The sequence below is a fragment of the Heterocephalus glaber genome, unplaced genomic scaffold (assembly GCF_053883595.1).
Source record: "Heterocephalus glaber isolate CG9 unplaced genomic scaffold, H.glaber_assembly_v1.0 deba00001707, whole genome shotgun sequence".
Lineage (NCBI taxonomy): Eukaryota > Metazoa > Chordata > Mammalia > Rodentia > Bathyergidae > Heterocephalus > Heterocephalus glaber.
This window is the reverse complement of record NW_028258427.1, coordinates 2,125,900-2,140,138: the sequence shown is the minus strand read 5'-3', so window position 1 is coordinate 2,140,138 and position 14,239 is coordinate 2,125,900. Positions and strand designations below refer to the sequence as shown.

Below are 14,239 nucleotides of genomic sequence, written 5' to 3'. Positions count from 1 at the left end.
TTTCTTTCCAGAACCTGTAGTATTAGATTCCAGAAAGTCATAGTTTTCTCCACGTACCTTTATAGCCTCTGGGTTTGTGCAATGCCCCAACACTACGTTTCAGAGGTACCTCTGTCCATACACCCCAGGCTGTGGCAACCACCCAAGACAAAGTATGTCTTTGGACATGTTGGTAGATGGGGAAAGCAACCTGACCACTGGTCTTTTGTGTTGATTGTAGGCAGCAGAGTGGGGGCTCAAGCAGATCACTGGATTAATGCCAGTACTTTCAGATCCAGCTACCTCTGAAAGCCACAAACACTGGATACGGCTTTGTAGGAAAAGAGGATCAGAGGCAAAGAAGAAAATAAAATGGGGCTCATTAGGCTTTATTAAAGAAATTATTAGGCAATTTTACTATAGGAAGCTTTAGCCTCTGCATTTAGACTCAAGCATTTAGAAAGACAAAGGGGGAGAGAGAGAGAGAGAGTAACTAGACCTGGGGAGGTGCCAGGTAACACAATTAACACAAAAATTTAGCAAAAAGAGTTGACAGGCAAAACAGATTAGCCAGAAATATGAAAGACCAGGGTAACTAGCCCCCCTCACCTGATAAAATGTAAAGGAGACAAGGGACGGCCACCTAAAAACTTTTATTTAGTATATAAAAGACATACACCTATACATTTATACATATATGTATATTCTCATTCTAGGGTCAATATTTTACCACATCAGGCACACGCTTTACCTAATTTCTAACTCTAAGCTGCCCTTCTATGAGCTCCCTCCCTCATTTATCCAACACAAAAGGACAAAATGAAATCAAAGGACCAAAAAAAATGTAGACAAAGGTGCCTGGGCTAGTGTCTAAGACAGCCACAGAGCCAATCAGATTGTTACAAGTTCCAGGTCCCCACGTGGGAAGAGTCACTGGTCTTAATAGTAATTTAAAAAAAGCTGCAATCAGAGACCCATGGATATTCACCTTACCAATGCTGAGTAGCTAGCTGTCTACCTTCACCTTTCTCCCCTCAGCCTTCTTTGAGTAAATCATCTTCCTTTATTTTAAACTTGGCTCCTTTCATTTTTCACTGGTGCTGAGTTTTACAATCCCAGTTAGCTGCATATTCCAGCAGATCAGTGCCATAGTATACACCCCTGGACACAACAGCTTCTCACCAAACAGGCAGGTCCTTGTGTCCTTCCTAACCTGAATAAAAATTTCTGAGGAGGTCTGTGTCTAGCACGCACTCTCTCCACAACTCTTGTGGCTGTCTCTCACACAGTCAGTGTAGTCACATTGAAGGTCCTGAAGTGAAGTGGTTTTGTAGTTTTGTGGCTCAATTTTAAACAACTAATACCTTTCCAAAATGGTTCCTGAGTAACCCTCTCAAATGTGGTGGACATAGCACTGGGTTTCTTCTCCAACTCTAGTCTGCTCTGAGGAAGGAGTCACTTTCAAAGTAAAACCCTTGGCTAGTTTTGCAGTCTACAATAGTGGTGGGTTTTTCTTGGGGGCTGCTATCCCAGTCCATTGTTTCTTCCTGGAGCTGCTGACCATCTGGGATTACCATCATTGCCAGGTGTTGGCCTCATCCACAATCAGGTCAGTTGGTCAGTTGGCCCAATAACAATCATTTATGATCAACTTCCATATTATCACTTAATAAAATTAATTTGCCTTCATTTTTATATAATTCACAGTTGTCCCTAAGTATACAATTTCCTTCAGCTGAATTTTTTTCCTCATAGCACAATTTTCTTGATAAAGTTATCCATGTTTAGATTCACATTCTAATCCTTGCTTTTTTTTTTTTTGGTAGGGGTGAGGGTGTGGGAGTTGAAACAAGGTCTCACTATGTAATTCAGGCTGGTCTTGAACTCACTATGTAGCCCAGGCTAGTCTCGAACTTGCAGCAATCCTCCTTCCTCAGCCTCCCAAGTGCTGGGATTACAGGTGTGTGCCAAGACAGCCAGCTTGCTGCTGCTTCTTCTTTTTTTTATGCTTTTTTCTTTCAATATTGGGTTTTTAATTTTTTAATGTAATACAAGTATATGTTAAGAAAATATAAAAAGTACTGATTCTATGAAAAATAAAACAAAATTTCATAATAAATTAATTAAAGAATAACAATAGTTAATACACTGTGTATTGTTATCTTAAAAGAATGACCAAAATGTTACTCAGAGTACAACTATTTTACAAAGAAGAAACAAGTAAGCAAAGAGCAAAACTTTGCTTTCAATGAACAAAGATAAACAAGTAGTATAAATGACCTTGCTTTTTAAATTAGTTACTTACTCTGGAGTTTTTTCCTGTTGCAGCTGTACCATCCAAACATACTTCTACACAATCCTTAAACTCTAAACCTCATTTGGTGCCATCTATATATTTTAGAGTTTGTCATGCTTGTGACCAGAGAAGTAGGTGGGGGATCTTTTTTTGTCACCATCATGTTCAAACTGCACATCTTAGTATCTCTCTGCATGTATCTTATTGCAATGAAAATTACTTGTCTAGATTTTTTGTTATTTTTTATCCACAGATTCACACAATATTTACAAGCAAATACCTGTGAAACAGTCTTTTTGCACTACTATGGCAATCATGTAAGATGTCATCAAAATATGCTGTGAATGTTTTTTATTTTGGTACCAGGGATCGAACTCTGGGACCTTGCACTGGCATGGCAGGCACCAGAACCACTGAGCTAAATCCCTGGTCCTAAATTTTTAAAAATTTATTAAGATAAAAGATATATTGCCATTAATTCCCCATCAAAATACTCCTCCTTGCATCAAACACACTTATGCCATCATTCTCACCACTTCCTGAAGAAGTTCTGGAAGTCCTCTTTCATGAGTGTCTTTATTAGATGTAATAAAAAATATGGCGAAAGCTGTTGCTGAGTACCATCCAACCTCATCCACCTGATTCACCAGATCTGTTACCTTGTGACTTCTGGCTCTTCTCCGACATCAAAATGACCAAGAAAGACAAACATTTTGAATCAATTTAGAACACTGAGGCAGTCACAACAGTGCAACTAAAGATACTCACAGCAAAAATGATCAGATATGTATGTTCAAAGTGAGGGTGGGTAAGGGCTGGGGATTTAGCTCAGTGGTTCTGGCCCCTGCCTCAAACGCACAAGGTCCCGAGTTCAATCCCCGGTACCAAAATGAGGGTGGGTATTTTGAGGGGGATCAATGGCATATGTCTTTACTGTGAAATTTTTTTTAAATTTAAAGTTAACTGATTTTTTATCACACCTGATTTTTTGACATACTTTCACATGCTAGGCAGATGATCTATCACTGAGCTACATCCCCAGCCCTTTTTAGTTTTACTTTTGAGACAAGGTCTTTCTAAGTTGCCCAGACAGGCCTCTAACTTGCAATTCTCCTGTTTCAGCCTCCCAAATACGTTGGATTACAGATGTGTGCCACAACACTTAACCAATTTTTACTTTCTTGAAAAAGCAAAACAAAAAGTTTGTTTGCCATATGAAGTTGAAAAAATAAAATGAACTTTCTTCACTAATTTAGCTAGCAATAAATGACACTTATTTTTAAAGACCTAGCTAAGAATTTTATTAATTATAAAATTGGGAGCAGCTTACCTCAGTGGTTCTGATGCAGAGACTGTCTGAGATGATTTCAATTGAGCTGTTAACAAGGGCTGCAGCCATCTGAAGTCCTGATTACACTAGAGCAGAAGCTTCCAAGGTTGCTCACTCATGTAGCTCTTGGCATGTGGCCTCAACCCTCACCACATGGACTTGTGTAGGGATCCTTGAGTATCCTCATGACATGTCAGCTGCCTTCCATCTGAAAGAGGAAACCACCCCTCCATAGGGAATTGGGCAACTATGAGTTAACTGGGTAACTATGCTCTTTGTGGAATGCAGCTGAGTAACCATGACAACTTCTGTACTCTGTCATCAAAAGAGCATAACTCAGAAAGTGCTGCCAGATCTCTGGTCTTTCCTCTCACTGCTCTGCTGTGTAAATTCTGCTTGCTCCAATGAAATTAAGCCTCATAGATGTAAAAAGAGGTATATAAAGAAGAGCAAACTTCTATTCAGTGCTCTCAAGAGGACAAAAGTCCCTTCTTCAGCAACAGGCTAATAAAGCCACTTTACTCCTATCTCCGTGTTAGAGTGCTCTGTCCAGGGTCCTCACAGTTTCCTGCTTCACTTCCAGATGAAGCAATTCAAGAGAGATCAAGTATAAAGTAACTTTCATGTTCCATTCTCAGAAGTCACAAACCATCATGTGTGCCACATTCTACTTATCAGAAGTGAGTTACCAAGTCCAGCCCACTTTCAAGAAGAGAATTTAGCTCCCCTTTCTTTCTTTCTTTCTTTCTTTCTTTTTTTCTTTCTTTCTTTCTACACAGGGTCTCACTTTGTAACTCAGGCTGGCCTTGAACTCACTATGTAGCCTGGGCTGGTCTTGAACTTTCAGTGATCTTCCTGGCTCAGCCTCCCAAGTGCTGGGATTACAGGTGGGTGTGCACCACCACACCTGGCTAAACTCCACTTCTTTAGGAAAGTGATAGAGGAGTGCTATACAATAAAACAGGCCCTTGCCTTGCCTCCATTTTTTTTCCCCACAGAATGTTTTGTTTTGGAAATATAATAGTTTGTGCTCCTGCCCAATGTATCAAATGGTTGTGACTGAACTGTGTGACCTCTCAGGAATGGTCTATTAAGCTCTGCCCCCTATCAGAAATGTTCTGTTACTCTGCCCCTTGCTTCATTGAGCATGCTCACCTACCCTGTAGATCCCTATATAAGGAGGCTCTCATTTCTGGTAGAGTGTTCAGAATCTTCTGAGCCTGCTGGGGCTCACTGGCATAATAAAGGCTTTTTCTCCACCTCTTCAACTAACCATCGGATTCTCAAGTCTTCGAATTATGACAGCGATATTCCAGAGCCACCACACTGAGCTGTAAAGCTCAGCCATGCCTCAAGGCTGTGGCACTTAGCTGAGACACTAAACTGGAACACTTGGCTATAGCACTGATCTGCTCTGTTCTGCCACAACAAAAGCATAATAAGGGATTTTTCGATCTCTTTTAAAATCACCACACTAGCTAATATGAGGAGGCCTCAGTTCATTACCATATGGGCTTCTCCACAGACCTGCTTCAGTGTCCTAATAATGTGGCAGCTGACTTTCTATAGAGTGTGTGACCCAAGAGAGAATAAGAAGTAATCTACTAATGTCTTTTATGACCTAATTTCAGAAATTAAGCTTTCATTTCTGCATTAACACAGTTATTACACAAGTTTGCCCCATTCATTGGAAGGTAGAGGACTAAATAAGGTCATATATCCAAGAAGGAGATGCTACTACCACAGGTACCTGAATGAAGCAACAATTTTTTTGTCAGGGCATTCTGGGGAAGATTTCACAAAGGAAGTGCTCTAGACACTTTGCAGGTCATGCAGTAACCCCTGAGCCAACTGCACCATACTGGCCAGATGGAAACCTTCACAAATGTCCTGTCATGTATTTATTTTGGGTCTATATTGTTTGCACAGACACAGAAGTAAGTGGTGCTTTTTAGGGAAAGAAAAAAGAGAAATAAGAAAAAAAGAGAGAAATGGGCCTTTGGGCACAACTCAAAATAGCTAAATCTCAGAAGTGGCCTCTATATCCATCTACAGTTTAATGAGTAAAGAAAATGTGGTAGTTGTATACAATGGAGTACCACTCTGGCAGAAAGAAGGATACATTTGGGGCCAGGGATTTAGCTCAGTGGAGCTGCTGCCTGCAAGGTCCCATGTTCGATCCCTGGGACTAAAAAAAAAAAAAAAAAAAGGATACAATTGGGTCATTTGTTGGAAAATGGATGCATCTAGGGCCATAATATGAAGTGAAATAAATCAGACCCACCACCTTAAATTGTGTACAGGTACCAACTCCTGACAATCAATGTAAGCATTATGTACTGCAAACATGTAATATATAAAGAAAGAAAGAAAAGAAGGAAGAAAAAGAAAGAAAGGAAGGAAGGAAGAAGAAAGAAAGAAAGAAAGAAAGAAAGAAAGAAAGAAAGAAAGAAGCCTTTGGGGCCCCTATATCCCTGAGAAAAATGAGAAAGTTTAGAAGAGGTCATCTGGTCTGTCCTTGACATGAATGAAGATAGAAAGTAAAAGCCAGGGCAGATACCAGGGGAGCCCACTTTTCCCTGGCCTCTGATGCTGTTTCTAACTTTGTTCAAGATCTTTCATGGGTGCTGCTTAAGTGACTATAGATGCTTCTCATCTTACAATATGCAATTATGACTAGGCAGTAGTTGCTTTAATAACAGGTATTAAGTACTTGATGAAACATAATGGTTATTCAAAGTCAGTTTTTTCTCTTGTATAATTAAGACCTGAGTTTCCTCATGAAGACTTGGGAAAAAATGAGATGCAGCAGCTCCCACTTCTATTTCTGTCATTGTTTTGACATTCAGAACTCAAAATCTCTATCAATGAACCATTTAAAATATTTAACATTTCTGATAGGAGAAGAATAATAGAAATCTCAGCAGATCTTTAAAAATAAAATTATCCCACCAGCGATTTAGCTCAGTGGTTCCACCTCCTGCCTCACAAGCACAAGATCCTGAGTTGGATTCCCAGTACCATAAATAAATAAATAATGCCAGGGATTTAGCTCAGTGGTTCCAGTGCCTGCCTCAAAAGTGCAAGGTCCCGAGTTCGATCCCCGGTTCCAAAAAATAAATAAATAAAATAAAGTAAAATACAATAAAATTATCCATTTTTGTCAGAAAATAACTGCTATGTTGTAAAGTAGAGGTCTTTGCTCTTGCTTGCTTGTGTTTTTCCCCTAAAATCTCTGGAATTATCACAGTGCTGCAAATATTGTGATTCCTTGTTTATTGCTTTTACTTTACAAACTTTACATATTTTTACAAAGAAATATCTTACCAATAACAACGATAACAAAGATAAATTCAAAGAACTAACCAGATGAAGAGAATGATCGTGAGAAGTCCCATTGTTGTCCAGAAAGAAAGCTTTGCTTTTCTTCCAGTTTGAGCTGTGCCACGGTGATGATTGTGTCAATTTGAGTAAGAGAAGCTCAATTAAATTGGCTCAGGAATTCCACACCTTAGGGTGGGGAAGACCCACCCTACAGTGGCTTGTCACCTGGATGGTATAAAGGGGAAATGAAGAAAGACAGATTGCTTCTGTTTCTTCAGAGGAGCTCCAGTCTTCACCTTCACCTTAGATGTCATTTCCTGGTTTCTAGCACAAACTCCAGCTTCTGGTGCAGATTCTTCAGCCTTCCAGCATAGACTCTTCAACCTTTTATCACAGACCCATCATCCTCCTGATACAGACTCCCATGGGACCCTGTAATTAGCTCCAAACCTTCAAATGAATCCTTTGGTCTCCAATGTGCAGACAGACCTTCTGCAGTCTTCCATATCTGACTCTGGGGGTGCCCATTGCAAGCAAACCTTGTAAATTCTATATATTTGTATATCTTGCATTATATCTGTTTCTCTAATAAACACTGACCAATATAGCCACCTTATAACCCATTCCCTTTTCAGTCAACCACCAGCCAATGACTAGGCATGGCAAAGTGTTCTAGGGCCTGGTCATTTCTGTCCAATGCATGACTCCTATAACAGGCAAACCTTGCTCTAGAATTCCCCATGTCATTTGCCAAAAATGTCAGTTGGGTTTTGTTCTGAGCATTCCCCTGCTCAATCCTATTTCCTTATCTTTTATCTTTTTCAGACATTAACTATTCCCCTAAGTAAACCTCTTGTACTCCAAACCCCATCTCAGGAGTCAAAGGATACATAAGTCACTGGCCCTGATGACCACTTGAAACAGATGTCTTTGCTTTATTAAGATTTCTTTTTGTTGTTTTTCAGTGTGCTCTACTCAGATAGTCTCCTGTCAGAATACGGAAGCCAACCCAACATGCAGAAAGTCCACCGTGTCTGAGAATGACTCCCTCCATTCACCTCCTCCCCTGCCATTGATCACTGCCATGATAGGTCAGGACATTCAATGCCATTCCTCTTTGCCTCTGGTCAAATCTTCTGAAACATAACTTCCTCCAGAGAACTTCAGGATGAGGATGAAGTACCCATCACAGGACTTTGCCTGAGATTACATCTGCCTGCTCCCTCCCCATGTGATCTACTCCCTCCTGCCTCCTTTCCAATGTTCCCTGGAAGTGTTTTCTTAATAAATACATCCACATGAATCATCCTCTTGGGGTGTGCTTCTCAGAAACCCAACTACAGCTCAGTATTTGCAGCCATAGCACTGATCAGATGACTCTCTCCTACAGAAAATTTGTTGCTAGGTCCTCTTTTTGCCCCATCAGAGTTACCTATAGGTGCTAGCTGCTTTCTACTGTCACTAGTTCTGGTCCTCTCCCACCACACTCCTGGAACACAAGACCTCATGAATGCTAAGCAGATGCTCTACCACTGAACCATATCCCCAGGCCTTCTTTTATTTTTTACTTTGAGACAAGGTCTTTCTAAGTTGCCCACTCTGGCCTTACACTTGTGATCCTCCTGCCTCAGCTTTCCCAGTAGATGAGATTACAGGTATGTACCACTGCACTCAGCTAGCACCCTATATCCTGGAGAACCCTGAATCATAAATAAGACCAATATGAGATTTAGCCTTTCAAATATCTATCAACTTGGTCTGTAAAATTCATAGCACTCAAGAGATTTGGAATGACATATAAGTTTAACATGGATGTCTCCCCACTTTTCACATCCAATCAATTTGGCTCTGGGACTATATGTATAATAAGCTAATGTAGAGAACATTATTGAAAGTCTGATTCTAAAGTTTTTCCTAAGTGTAAAGGTAGAGTTAATGACAAAACCCTCATTCTCCCTCAGTTGCCCCTCAGAAGGCATTCCAACTGGGAACAGCCAGTAAACAACCTGCAAAACTGACATCTGACACTAGGTGGCAGCTGTGACCCTTCAATGTTGTTGCTCACAGAAACTCATTAACAGTCCCAGCTTACCTGGCCCTGCATGTTCACTATTCACAGCCTAGAAAAGCCAGCTCTCATATCATCTCTCTATTCTCAGTTTGAGATTTTCCCACATTTTTTTCAGTGCAGAAGCACCTGAGGTACCTAGGTCTCCCTGCCCTGGGAAGGTTCCTAGTGATATTTTCCTCTGCCTGTTGTCCCTTAGTGCACTTGTTGCTAGACACCTAGCAGACCCAAGGGTCTGGATCCCTGGGGAAAAGGCTGTAGAAAAGGCACTTCTGATGCAGGAAATACTGGTGTGTGTGTGTTTGTGTGTGTGTGCATGTACATGCACACTTCCTCTCCTTCACCCTCTTTGATCTTAAAAAGAAATCAGTGACAGTCAAAATCATTACATTTATAAGGACTTTTTTTTAAGTTACAAGTAACTGAAGCCCTGTGAATGTAGCTTAAGCCAAATAAAAAGACTGGAAAAATATTTCATTAATAGTTTTTAGAAGCCCAGCATGGTGGCAGCCTGGGCCACATCGTGAGTTCAAGGCCAGCCTGAACTACATAGTGAGACTTGTCTCGAAAAGGATAAAAAAGAGTGCACCAGACCTACAGCACCCCTTTCCACAATGTGAGCAGTGGCCTGCACTGGACTCAAGTCACCAGTTCCCAAGGCAAGCAAGGAGTCCCACACCAGCTCTTCAACTGATGTAAGCAAGGATGCAAGTATGCAGACCAAGGATGTGTGGTGCCCCTCCCCCAGTGTGGGGGAGCAGACTCACACAGGATGTTAAGGATCTCATCTTCGACAACAGAGCGAGGTCATCCACCAGTTCTATATTTTGCTTCCCCTTGGTATGGGGGAACACAGGCAAGGACTACCCAAATGATCTGATCCAGGACAAGGCCAACACCTGGGGAAAGAAGGGAGCAACCAGAACCCATGACTATTGACATTCAGTTGAACAGGTAACTTGGACTCCTGCCCTAGTGACCTATATCCAACAGAGACAAAAGGACTGATTGTGGTTCCCATCTACTAACAGGAACAAGGATATGCCTTGGTTTAAACAGGAACCGCAGTTTGGGTTGAACAGACAGAGGGGCCTCTGGTGCAGGGATTGCACCTTGAAAACCCATAGGCCCTGAAGCTAGGAAGAGAAAATCATGATTGCTGCACAGACTGCAGATCTTGGAAAGAAACTGCTCATTCAAAAACACAGGAATTTTTTTCTTGACTCAATCCCTTTTTGATTTTTCCATTTTAATTTTTATCTTTCTTTCACTGTATTTTGGGGGATCTGCAGGTTTTTCTCCCTCTTTTGATTTCTTTTCTCTCCTTTTCTCTTTTCCCCTTGAAACTCCTTCCTTCTAATCTTTCTTTCACATCCTGTATTGTGCTGTTTGTTCTTCTTTTTCTTGTTTGTTTTTTCCTGCAACTGTTCTGCAACACAGGTAATTTCCATTTATTCCTCAATGGGACACTATCTCAATTCTCTCCTCCATCTCCTATCTTATTGATTTTTAAAATTTTTTTTTTAATGACTGAACTATGATAAATCCACAAGCAACAGTTCAGACACGGTGCTTCTGAAGTGTTTCACCCTCCCCACCAGGTGCAAGCTGCATCAAGGAGAGGGTAGACTTCCCCACCTCTGCTCAGGCATCAGGAGAAAGGTGGGGTCATTACTGCTGAACACCAGCTGCACAGGCATCCCAAGGGGGTTGGCAGAAGCAATCACTGGTGAGCCTGCCAGAGCTCTTAAGGGTGAAGGGGTTGGCACTGAAGAAATTCCTGACATCACGTTGGCGCTGCTGACAGGTGTACTGCCCCCTGGCATGCTAGATGAACCCATTTGAGCCTGGCCCTTCACAACAGTATAGAAATAGGGATGTTCCATGGCTTCTCTTGCAGTGAGCCGTGACTGGTGATCATATCGCAGCAGCTTATCCAGGAAATCCAAGTCCTCTGGGCTGACAAGGTGCTGGTTTTCTCTGTGGACAAAGTGTTCCCATCACTTACGATAGTGTCTGCCCAAGATATCATTGAAACGGGGATCTAATTCAATGTTGTATTTGTCAATATAATCATATAAATCTTCTGTCCCCAGAACCTTGGCTATCCTCACCAACTGATCGTAATTGTCATGTCCGTGGAAAAACAGCTCCTTCTGGAAGATCATACTAGCCAGGATACAACCCAAACTCCACATATACAAACTATAATCATACATCTGATAGTCTACAAGTAGCTCAGGGATTTTGAAGTATCAGGAAACAACTTGGACATTATATTCTTGACCAGGATGATAAAACTCAGCCAGGCCCCAGTCTATAAGCCATAGCTTTCTGTGCTCATGATCAGTCATGACATTATGGAGCTTCACATCTCTGTGCATAATTCCCATGCTGTGACAATAATCCAGGGCCTTCAGAATTTCATACCTGTAAAATCAAATATCATAGTCTGTTTAACGTCTGGTACAATTGCTTGAAGTCTGTGTTGTTTACATGTTCAAAAACCAAGGTGGGGGGTCATGACACAGGGTCTTTTACAATGTCTGCCAATGTGATGATATTGGGGCCTCCTCTTAAATTCTCCAAAATCTTTATTTCACGCTTAATTTTCTTCTTTTTTACTGACTTGAGAATTTTAACAACAACCTTTTCATTATTTGTGATGTTGATGGCTTCAAATACTTTACTGTATTTACCCCTGCCTAGTTTTCTAACCAGTTGGTAGTCATCTTGATTTCCCCATTCCACCACATGTGACTCATAATTCCAGTACTCTTGGGGTCTGTGCATAGTAACATCTGTGTAAACTCTGGCCCTGCTTGGCACAGGTCTCAACATGTCAGACAGGTTGGCAGACAAAGCTGAACTTGATGTCTGAAGATCTGTCAAACACTATGTTCAGAGGCAGCTGGGGGTAAGACCTTGTTTCAGACCGATTTTCTTCAAACTTGATTCCACCTGTATTTCTTTCTGGAACCTGGCGGGGTGGGGTTCTGCTGTCTGCTTATTCAGGTGGTTGCTGAATTTAATTCTTTGTAGTTGTAGGACTGAAGTTCCCATTTCTTTTTGCTGCTGTCAGCTGAAGCTGGCCTTTGCTACTAGAGGCTGATGCTTGTACTTTCCCTGTAGCCAGTTCTAGTAATGGCAAGTGGAGTTCTTGTCATGCTCCAAATCTTTTAACTTCTTCTATACCATACAACTCTGTGATGGAAGCGGCAGTGGCAGCAGCTGCTCTCCCCTCTCATCAACCAGACAATATGGGGGTGACAGAGGAGGAGACACACGGGTTGGCCGCCAGCCACAGGGACCAGAGCAAGGCTGCATGTAGCCTCCACTGCCAGAAGCAGAAGCCCCCTCTCTTATTGATTAATTTATCAAATTTTACTTTTTTCATTCTCTGCTTCTCCACCCCTTCTACCTTTATAACTACTAAGTTTTATGAATCTCTAGATATCTAATTTTATGCTTTTAGTTGTTCAATACTGTTCTATTGTTGACATAAAGTTGTTTCACTTAGTAGATATGTACTGCAGGTCAAAAATAGGTCAATATCTGGTTTGTTTTAGTGTTTATGCTACAATTACAGAACTCTTTTCTTTTTTTTCTGGTACCAGGGATCGAACTGAGGACCTTGTGCTTTCAAGGCAGGCAGCAGAACCACTGAGCTAAATCCCCAGCCCCCTACAGAACTCTTTTCTATGGTTAAGGGTGGTACATTTTTAGTCCTTAGGATTTGTCAATACTCAGTTTGTATTGAGCACTATAATTGATGTGGATTTTCTTAATATAGCCAAATTGATGAAACTATTGTTCTGGAAATCTTGGAAAGAAAATACATGGAGACACAGAATTCAGGTAAAATAATAAAATTCCTACTCGCAAGTGGGTGGGACTGCCAGAAACTGGTCTGGTTAGTATCCGCTAGCATTTCCCTTTTTATAGCCTTTTTAGCCATTATCTCATCCCTAGTGGTCTTTGATGTGTAAATATAATTCCAGTTCCTATTTACAAGTCACAGACACAAGATAGGCATATATACATTGTAAACTCACCCTGGTATTGCAACTTTGTTAGGTTAATGAAGATACTGGTTAAAGAGTCAGATTACCTTCAACAAAAACAAGGAGAGTTATGGGAAAAGCAAATCTTAAAAGAACACATTACTTATTTTGCTTCTACAACTACCTTAATATTCAATCTATTAAGTTATCTAAAACTTTTCCCTATCATTCCTCCCTCTGTTTACTTCAGGATAATTCTTCTATCCATTATAAGTTCTATCTAGTTTATCTACATTTCTTAACACTAGCATTTGGTAGTGTTGAGCTGTAGCACTGTGCTACTGTATAAATTTTGAAATCTATTGGCTGACACAAGGACCAAACATTAATACTAATATTATAACAAGAAGGGGACTCAGAAGAGGTCCTATCCAAGCTTTTTTCATCCTGCCCAAGTAAAATTAATCCCACAGGACAGCTCTCCTATACCAAATTTCTCATCAAGAGCCTTGATCTGATCTTTTAGTTTGTCTAGTGATGCTTGCACTACATCAGATTTATTTGCATAATAACAACACTCTTTGCCAAGAAATAAGCAAGTCCCTCCTTTCTGGGCTGTGAGCAAATCGAGAGCACACCTATTCTGTAATATGACATTGGCCAGTGAATCTAGTTGGGTTTCTAAAGCCTGAAGTGCATCTCGAATTTCCTCAAGATCTTTTTAAATTTCTTGTCCTAATGAAATATATTACTCCTTGTAGCCAAATAAGATCCCATGGGGCTGGCATATACACAGATATAGGATTACATTGACCTCGTTTCCAATTGTTACAATTACCAGTGGCTCATCCAACAAGGGAGCCATTGATCCAAACTTGTGTTTTCTCTTTGCAATATAATTTTTCATTAGAATAGTCCCCCACAGTCAGAAGTTACCCCAGGTCCCCCATAATGTTCTTTTAGGCAGGCATCAAAGAATATTGTAAATGGATAGCCTTCCAGTTCCCCTTTACCATTTTAAAAGTCACATATCGTTCATCATACTTTTCATTACTAGGCCTAAACACCCACAGTTCAAAAACAAAGAAACTTAAAGCAGTGGTGATCTGGCACAACACAATAATCCGTGTCATCCTTGTTGATGCTTCAATTCTTCAGCCATGCCTTGACTCACCAGCCTCCAGAGTGGTGAAAGCAGGGCTTTGAGTGCGTTGTCTTTCTTGGCTTTCAGCGTCGAT

The 14,239-nt window shown here is 40.9% G+C and overlaps 1 pseudogene; it reads right to left on the bottom strand.

Moving 5' to 3' along the window:
• Nucleotides 1–5,818: 5,818 nt before the first annotated feature.
• LOC147821762 (casein kinase II subunit alpha-like) lies at nt 5,819–12,287 on the bottom strand (annotated as a pseudogene).
• Between the last annotated feature and the right edge of the window lie 1,952 nt (nt 12,288–14,239).